We start from the raw sequence: 10,062 nt of genomic DNA, 5'->3' as shown, positions 1-10,062 counted from the left end.
TTTAGTATTAGATTGGTTTCTGTAGATCCTACTATAGTAATTAAGGATGGAGACAAATTGGTTCATGCATGTTATCTGGTCATTACTGGAATGACCAGCCATAGAAAATTTCCTAGGAAAATATTCACAGTATAAAAGTTAATAATCAGAAATCTCATTTTCATTAATTATATAAAAAAGGCTGCTCTCCATAATTAGGCCACAGAAACTACTGTAATGAAATTTGGGTTATTTTTCTCCTCTTCTTCCTCCATCTCCCCTTTCTTCTTCCTTTCAGTACTCTAGATCTAAGCTATTGCATTGCATATGCCAGGCAAGTGTTTTACTACTAAGCTGTATTCAAAGATCTCTTTTTAGCTGTTTTTATGCTATACATGTTCTAAGCCATGCAGTCTGCTTTTGATATTACTGTGAATTTTTAATTCTTTGCTTTAGCTTTTTTATAGCTTGTATGATATATATGTGTAATAATTTTATGTAGTTTAAAGTAATAAGGTGATACAAGTTTTTCTTTAGATAAATTTTTTCTGAGTCTTATGTTTTATTTTTCAGGTTTAATAGCCTAAGAGAGTCACTTTTCTCATATTTCAGACCTGAATATTGACCATACTGTATAATCAATAGTGAAATTAAAATTAAAAATTGATCAAATATCAATGAATGGAGGTCCTGATTTAATTATCTCAAAGGCATTAAGTCTAGATTTTTCTTGGGGCATACAAAAGCTAAATGGTTTCTAAACGCATGATTTTCTTATCAATTAAAAAATTAATTTTTTTTTAAATCGATGCATTCTAAAATCTAAAACTGCAGTTGTCAACTTGTAGGTCACGATCCTTTGGGGGCTGAACAACTCTTTCATGGGGGTCACATGTCAAATATTTTGCATATCAGATATTTATATTACAATTCATAACAGTAGCAAAATTATGGTTATTAAGTAGCAATGAAAATAAGTTTATGATTGGGAGTCACCACAACTTGAAGAACTGTACTAAAGGGTTGCAGCATTAGGAAGGTCTATAGCCACTGGTCTAAAAGATATTACATCACTCTACTTTTTGGAAAAAAGAAAGAAAAATTTTCCTAAAGTAACCATGTTAGAAAGAATAATAGAAAAAATTAAGAAAAGTAAAAGGTTATAATTAGAGGTTCCAAGAATTTATTCAATAGGTAATTTTGGCAGAGGAAATAAGTCAGCAATCATCATTCATTATGCTGAAATGAAGAATGCCAAGAGTCCTGATGAACAATGGTCCATTCCATTTATGAGCCCTGATCACCTCCATCTCCTCATCATTGAGAACTTGAAAAGAATATGGAAAAGTACATCTGGAATATTTCTACAGGCTAAGTCTGAAAGTAGAATATGTGATTTAGCCAAGTCTCTGTTGTTACCTGGTCACACATAACTGAAGGAGGCCTGTGAAATGAAGTTTAGCTTTAAGTTCAGAAATACAAGGATATTTTGTATTTTATAAACAGCTGATATTCCTTTCCTTATTCTCTATCTCTGATTAACAAATACTCAGTTGGGTGGCTGGAAAAAGAGCAAATCTGAGTTCAGTTCTCAGCACCCACATGGCATCTCAAAACCATCCACAGCTTCACTTCCAGAATGAACATGGTCTATACACATGCAAGAAAAATACTTAAACACCAATTTAAAAATAAGCAAATATGAAAGAAAAACGTAAATTAAAAAAACAAATTTACTCAATTGAACTCTTATGTTTCCATAGGTGGAATTACTCTGTGGCTCTTGGCTCCACTCTATTTGGCCACAACTTAATTGAGTACTGCGAGACAAGGGAGTCCACCAATAGATAATCATCTTATTTTACAATGTGCTAAATGATTATTTCTAAAGATATTTGTTGAATTGAATTGTTTGTTTCAGTGACTCATTGGGAGGAGGGTAGGACCACATATGTGGAGGTTAGAGAAGGATGCTTTTCCAAAGTTGTTTTTTCCTTCCTCCATGTGGGTGCCAGGGATCCAACTGAAGTCCTTAAGCCTTGGCAGGAAGATATTGACCTGCTGAAGCATCTCACCAGCTATAAGCTTCATTCTTACTCATTTACTTGTTGCATATTTATTTTCTTACTTATTTACTGCATATATATATATGCATATATATATTGCAATTACCCCTACGTATCGAGCAAGGGACTGCGGGTTGAAGAATACTCCATTCTAAGAGAATGTCGTTTAATGAGGAAGGGCCAAGCAAGATCTTTTATACAGTACAGAGGCAGGTGGAAAAATACAAGACGATGTAGATGGGAAGTCCCCAGGACAAGAGGAACCATGTAACCAAGGTAACCAGGGTGCAAAACAGGAACTTGTGGTCAGCTCAGTGAGGCACAATGTTCACAACAGGAAGCTGCCAGGACAGAATAACAATTGCATACAGGCCAGGGCATACTGGCCAGGGTATGGCCCCAGGGGGCCCAAGCCTAACAGTTCCCAACAGTTAAACACTAAAAACTGAACTACATTCCCAGCTCCAGGATTCTTTCAATGTTTGTTTGTTTGTTTGTTCTTTCTGTTCCTGTGAACACCAATGGAGTGCTCTGGTAATAAAACAGGACTCCTGTGAGATTACAAATGACTTTGCTCAGTCTTATCAGTCAGCATGGAGAGAAATGCCTGTAGAGGCAGCCTGTCTCCTGAGGTAGCCTGACTTGCCTTTGGCAAACAATTTCAAAACGAAGGGAAATGTAGCCTAAGGCTGTAATAATTTCTTCATTCTCAAGCCCATCACCCTGCCCGACAAAGTATCACAGCAAGCCCTTGGCAGACCCCTCAATTTCCCAAAGGAGAGAGAAGCTGCCCATTTCTGTGTACACTAATGAACACTGTCTTATCTATTGAGATTGCTATCTCTTTCTGCCATCTGTCTCTTTATACATTTGGTGATGAGTCTTTTGAAGGAAATCCATTGAAGGTCCAAGCCTTCCACGAGAACTTCCCATATTATCATCCATTCACAAGCCCAGGGTTGAGTAGGCCTGATAAGGCCACCTGTCTCTTTCCAGCAGCCATTTATTTCATTCTCCACCTCCACCCTTCTTCTCTCTCGCTCCCCTCTGTTTTGATCTGACAGAGACTGTACTTCCAGACAAGAGGCCAATTCTCCATCTGATCAAACTACACAGCCAATACTTCAGGATAAGGTAACTTATGGGACCTAACTCCAAAGTGCCCCACTTAGGTCTCAGGGTCACACAAGAGCTCTTTCTGTCTTGTCTTGAGACTGCTCAGTCAAAGTTTCTGGGAGCTTTCTACATCCCACAACCTTGCTCAGTCGAGTTTCAGAAACTCTTCAGTGGCCTAGGTGAGACTCACTGAGGTGAAAGTTCCAAGCCTCTGTGGTCTCTTGATTCCTGGAGGGTACTGAGTTTAGAGAAGCCCCTCCTACTTTCAGATGTGTTTGGTCAATCCAAAACCTGATGGATGCATGTGGGTGGCTGGATTTGACCCCATTTTTTACTTTGATTCCATCCAGAACCTGCCGTAGGTTCCAAATCACACATCCTTAGCCTGTCTGCAGACTAATAAGATTGCTCTTTTGGGAGACCTCAGACAGGTCACATTGATTCAGCTCTTGGTCCAAATTTTGCCTCAATATACATTAGGCAATGGCCACTGCTGCCCTCAATTAGAAGTCTTCAATTTTAATATCTAAGAAGATTTGGATAACTTTATAAAATGTAATGGAGAGTGGTGCAAAAGTCCCTCCCTTATATAACTCTCAGCTCATCTTAATCCTTCTCATCCCTGCTACTCAGCTCCCACTTCCAACCACTCCTGAGCCAGAATGCCTGTCATTTATACTAGGCTTCCAAGACTGCTTCATCTGAGATAGAAAACTTTCTGTTCTTGGGACTCTTTTGCCTTATGATTATGGGTTGTCTTTGTTTCTGTCCCAGAAAACTGGATATTCTTGCTTATATTTTTAGAGATTTTTGTTTTAATGTTCTCTAGGTTACATATATATATATATATATATATATAATTGGCAACCTGATGCCTTTATAAGAGGGGAAAATACCTGTTAGGCTTTTAAAGTTGTCTGCTCCTGGTTATGGATATGCAGGTAACTGGATTTAGTCTTACAGAGATTCAAATGTCTTTGGAATCTGGATAATATTAGAAGATTGTCACATACTGTTTTAGTTCACTGAAAAGCTGGCTATGGAGATGAAATTTTTCCTGCTCACATCAGACATAAGCATGTTTTTTTAGAATGGTACTTTTGTTTATCTCATGATTTTTACATTTTTATCCAAGCTAAATGTATATATAAAATTGAAATGGCTAAATGTAGTTACAGATGTTGAGCTCTCTGAATACACCCTCATTCACACACTCCTTGACTCTTGTTTTAAAAATTAATATTCTCCCATTCAAAGTCATAGATATCTTTCAAGTTCTTGCTGAAATGTAAACTTTATCTCAGGATCTGTAAGATTATTTATTGGATTTATGGTTTAAAAAGCTGTACAATGCCCTGCAGAGAAAATGTTGGCTTAAAACTTGTAGAGAAGGGGTTAACAGTTAAAAGACTATGTATAAATAATCTTAATTTGCTACTGTGTGCCACGTACAAGACTTAAATCCAACTCTTGTTTGGGAAAAGAAAAAGAAGCTGTAAGTAGGTTTGTGAAAAATATTTATATGGATGTAAAGTATAAGGTTATGTTTTTAGTAAAAGAGGCTACAGAGAATTGTACTTAGAAATAACAAATGTTTGATCAACAGGATTTATAAATTCCTAGCTATAATCATCTATTCATGCTAACAAAAACTGCCTTAAATATGTGTCTAATCACTAATGTCTTTGCTAACTTTTTAGTCTTTAGCTATTTGAAAAAACTGATATTTTGTAAAAGTATCAGGAAAAAAGAGGTTCCCAACACTAGTGGATCTTTAATTTAAAATTTATATGTTTAAGGCTCAAACTTACCAGGAGTAAAATTACAAAATCCTAACTTTATGAAAGTTTTTATTTTATTAAAAATGGCTTATGATAAGTAAGACAAATGTTAATAATCAGTCACCTTATAAGTGGTCAAATCTCTTTTGTTGTTTTGTTTTTTGGTTTTGAGCCTAGCCTTTAATGGATGAGCCATCTCTCCCGCCAGTGGTCAAATTCCTTAATGTGCTCAGAATGAATGAAAAATTCATTTACAGAGATGATCTTGGAGGGAGAGACCAATTTATATTTTCCATTATATAGTCTTTTGTATACATTATCAAAATGAAGCCTAAATCAAGTAACTCAAAACAAGTTTAAATTAAACTTTCTTTAATATAATATTCTAAATCAGGTATATTTTTAAAAAGTGGTTGTAAAAATTTGAATGCGTGAATAAAATGGGTTAAATTATAACACATTTTTATGGCAGGATGTCCCCAGGCTTACGTTAGTACCCTTTCCTGTCAGAGGAAATTGCATACTAGCCTCATTAGAGGATGACGGATATAAAATACATACACCATAAGAATGCATAGGGAAATAAGGTCTGCCAGAAGTCTGCTGATTCTATCTTTGGATGTATAGGTCTGAGCAGCTCTAGATGTGTCGGCCAAACCAGAGAAAATTACTGTTTATGTTTCTCATGACAGGCAGTGAAATCTCTTTTCCATTGTTGGACGATAGAGTTTGCATGAACACCCTGAATATCTAAAGCAACAGAATAGGAAATAGTAATTATTCTGCCCTCAATTTATCCCAAAATGACATATGAAGAGGCTGTGAACAGAGGAGCCTTGTACCTAAGCCTACCACCAAACTGGTATGGAACATGCATGCCAGTTCAATTGGCCATTATGCCCTTTCCCATAGCTTTCAATTTTTTCCTCTAAACCAAAACTAATTCCCAGGTCCATACAGTATCAATGTTCCCAGATTAAAGGAGGCTGCTAGATATTCTGTAATAAAACTCACAATTTGGAATAATTACTCAGAATATCCAAGCAGTGCCTTTGGAAACTGGTAGATAGTCCTGTAAGAAATGACTCAATAGGATACTTTTTAAAATTATCAATTGAGTGCTGAATTTGCCTGACTTATTTGCTGAAGTTTTCAGGTGTTTGTTCTTTATGCAGGAATCTGATGTCACAAACAGCTAATTACAGTGACCTTGTCCTTCTACAGAACTCTGGTACATGGTCCTGCCAGTTGTGCAACAGCATTAAACCTTACTAAGCAAAACTTACATTAATTTTGTCTCTTAATATTCCCTTATTAGGTTGTACAGTAAATAACTCCTGGCTTATGTTCTGGATCTTAGCCATATGCTAAATTTTATTTTGGTGCCTTGAATGGACCCTCCTCTGAGGCATTCTAACTGCTTTCCATTAATGTCACTCATTTTCTCAGTTGTAAAGCAGTTGAAGAGAGATTGCTTCCACAAATCCTTGAGAAAAAGTTCAGGTGACCCCTGAAATGGGGCTGATAGGTCATGGGCCAATTCTTCCCTCTTTTTGCCTCTCTAGGCATTGTTTTCAGGACTCCAACTTTCAGCTCTACTGAAGCTTACCTTGCAGCAAGTAACCTCTCTGTCTTACCAACTCTTAAGAAAACAAAACAAAACAAAATTCAAAAACAAATAAACAAGCAAAAAAAGTTAGAAAATTTCAGATCAGCCTAACACCCTATAGAATCAGCTCAATTATTTTGCTGCTGTAGTAGTACTCCAAATTTTAAAAAAGTCTAGATCTGACTACTGCTTAAGGATGAACTTTGTGTCCTCTTTCTCAAACAATGGTGCTTCTACACCAAGAAATCCTTACTGGTTTGAGATGAGGCCCAAAGATACAGGAACCAGACAAAAATTCAACCACAACAGTCCTATGTATATGCTATTGGTTTCTTCCAATTCTGGATCCTCCTTGTTATTCCCTTCTTTATGTTTCCTCTCTGTCTTTTAAATGTCCTACTTATTGAACGTTTACTTATACTGAAAAAAAATTTTCCTTATAAGCGCTCCCATGGCCCTTTTAAAATTAATTTATTGATTATAATTTATTCACATTACAACCTAATTGTTATCCCTTTGCTCATATCTTTCCTTTCCCACTGTCCCTCCGTCTTCTGCCATATTCTTCTCCCCTAGACATTTGAAGAGGTGGGTGAAAGGGCTCTTCCCCCACTGATCACCGTCTATTAGATATCATCAGGGTAGCCTGTATACTCTTCCTCTGTGTGTTGGTGAGACAGTCCCTTCTCTCCCCCTTCTCCAACCTCAACTCATAGAGAATAACCTTTCCTGGATCTAGATCCACTGACCTTCGTGGTACTCTTGCAGAGGTCCTGACCCCCCAGGTCCTTCCATCCTTCCCATTCTTCCATACAACTCTCAGCTCTCTGTCCAGGGTCCAGAAGCAAGTTGCAGCATCAGTCCCTATCACTCACTGTGTGTAGCTTCTCAGAGGCTCTCTGTGTTTGGTTTATCTCCGCTTATAAGTGAGTATATATCATAGGTGTTTTTCTGGGTCTGGGTTACCTCACTCCAGATTATTCAAGCAAGTGAAAGACTTGAATGAAAAATTTTCAAGTCTCTAAAGAAAGAAATTGAAGAAGATATCAGAAGATGGAAAGATCTCCCATGCTCATGTAATCAACATAGGAAAAATGGACATCTTACCAAAACCAATCTAAAGATTCAATGCAATTTCTATCAAAATACATACAGATTTTTTTACAGACCTTGAAAGATCAATTCTAAACTTGACATAGAAAAAAACAGAATAGCTAAAACAATACTGTACAATAAAAGATCTGTAGAAATCTCTATCCTTGATCTCAAGGTATACTATAGAACAACAGTAATAAAAATGGCCTGGTACTCACATAGAAATAGGCTAGCTGATGAGTGGAATCGAATTGAAGACCTAGAAATAAACTCACACCCCTATGGACACTTGATTTTTGAGAAAGAAGGCAAAAGCATACAAATGATGCTGGTCTAACTGGAGGTCCACATATAGAAAAATGCAAATATGTCCATATTTATCACCCCGCACAAAACTAATGTTCAAGTGGACTAAAGACCTCAACATAAAACTAGACATATTAAATCTGTTAGAAGAAAAAGTGGGAAAGAGCCTTGAACTTATTGATGCAGGAGACAACTTCCTGAGTAGAACTTCCAATGGCTCTTACCCTACAAGAGATTCATTTGCTTCTGATACACCTTCAAAAAGACATTTTAGATGCTGTAGGGAAATTCTCGCTGTAAAGGACTCCAGGCCAGACCTAATTCTTTATATTAGTCCTCCATTTTCTCCTTCTCCCTTCCATCTATGCTCTGTAGCTCTCTGTTGCATCTGCTAGTTCACGTTGGTACAATACTTCTAGCAGTAGGCTTACTTACTGTCATCCTGAATCAACTCTATACTCACTTCCTCTCACTGGCTCATTCTAACTCAAACTTCTACTCCTCTGACTCCTACCATTTCCTTGAGAGATCTCTCAGTTTTACTCTGTAACCAACCTATCTGCCTGGACCAGCCTCTAAGGATTATTTTTAAAACCTTCCCCCCCCCCCCAGAAAATCAAGATGACAATCACATGGCACGTGAAGTTAAAACTCTTATTCTTGCTCCTCAAAATACTAGAACTCACCCCCTTGGACAAAAAATCCTCCTCAGTTTGAAGCAGTTAAGAAAGAATCAATTTCCGTCATCCTCATCTCTTAACACATTCTCCACGTTTTTTGGACACCCCCACCTCTTCATACCTTTTAGGGGTTGGAATGATAGAATGACTTGGTGGTAAAGCAGAATTCGTATGTATAAGTCAGCCTTATTGGTCAGCACAGAAAGAAATGTCTATAGAGACCACATGTCTCCCAAAGATACCCTTTCTGCCCTTGGACAAACAATTCAGGGAGGAGAGAAACAGCTTGAGGCTGCTTCTATTTCTTCATCCTCAAGCCCCAAACATCACTCTTATAAAGCATCACAACCAGATTTTTCCCTTGATAGTCCTCTCGATTTGCTGTGGAAGATAGGCTGCACTTCTGTGCTTACTAATAAACACCATTGGAAGGTCAGACATTCTGCCTTCCATCTTTGTATGTTGCCTCAGAAATTTAACAAACACATGTCTTGGTGTATATGTGAAGGTCAAAGAACAATTTATGGGACTCCCCATCCACCACATAAGTTCCAGGAATAGAACTCAGGTAGTCAGGCTTAGTAGTAGCCTCTTGTACCCACGGCCATCTCATTGGCACTACAAAATACTTCAGAAGTAGATCAAAATATGCTATTTATCTTGTAGTGAACAGCCTCTACTACAGATCTAAACGAGGCTTTCTTTTGCAACTTGTGTATTTGAAACTGTGCTAGGATTACTGACTCAGTTTTGATTGCACAGTACATGGCAGAGGTGATAGCATTATACGCAAAGTTAAAAAAGGTTTGGCATTAATTTTTACCTTTTATTAATTTACTTAATCTGGGGGAATTTAGTTTCTATATTGTAAGCTGCACCATGGGGTGGACAACTTAAAAGGGAAATCTGGTCTGTAACTAATAGCTAATAAGGATGTAAAGTCTGACAACAGGAACATGAGTAATTATAGAAGCTGCCAATTTCCACTTGAGCCTTGAGCTCCATCTCTAGCTTTCACTGTTAGTCATAAGACTAACAGAAGCTGGAGAGTTTACTTGATGCATTAGAAGATATAATATATAGAGAACTGAAGTTCAGTTTCCTGTATCCAGATCTAAAAGCTCAAAACTACCTGTCAACCCAGTTCCAGAGGCACCTGACCCTGACACCATTGGCCTCTAGTGGGACCTGAACACATGGGCACATATTTCCACACAGATACTTACCTGCAATTTAAATTATTAAAAAATAATAACTAGCAAGGACACATGACACCTGTTAGGTGGAGTTCTGTGAGTAAAAGGTAAGCCTTTTATTCACAACATTATAACATAGCAAGTTACAATGCCAGTAAGGAGTATATTTATAAAAAATAAATAAACAGATACATAAATAAACAGAATCTTGTACATATAAACTCATGGAAATTG

Source organism: Acomys minous (genome assembly GCF_964271855.1).
Source record: "Acomys minous genome assembly, chromosome: 7".
In the NCBI taxonomy this organism is placed as follows: domain Eukaryota; kingdom Metazoa; phylum Chordata; class Mammalia; order Rodentia; family Muridae; genus Acomys; species Acomys minous.
Note: the sequence above shows the minus strand (reverse complement) of the source record.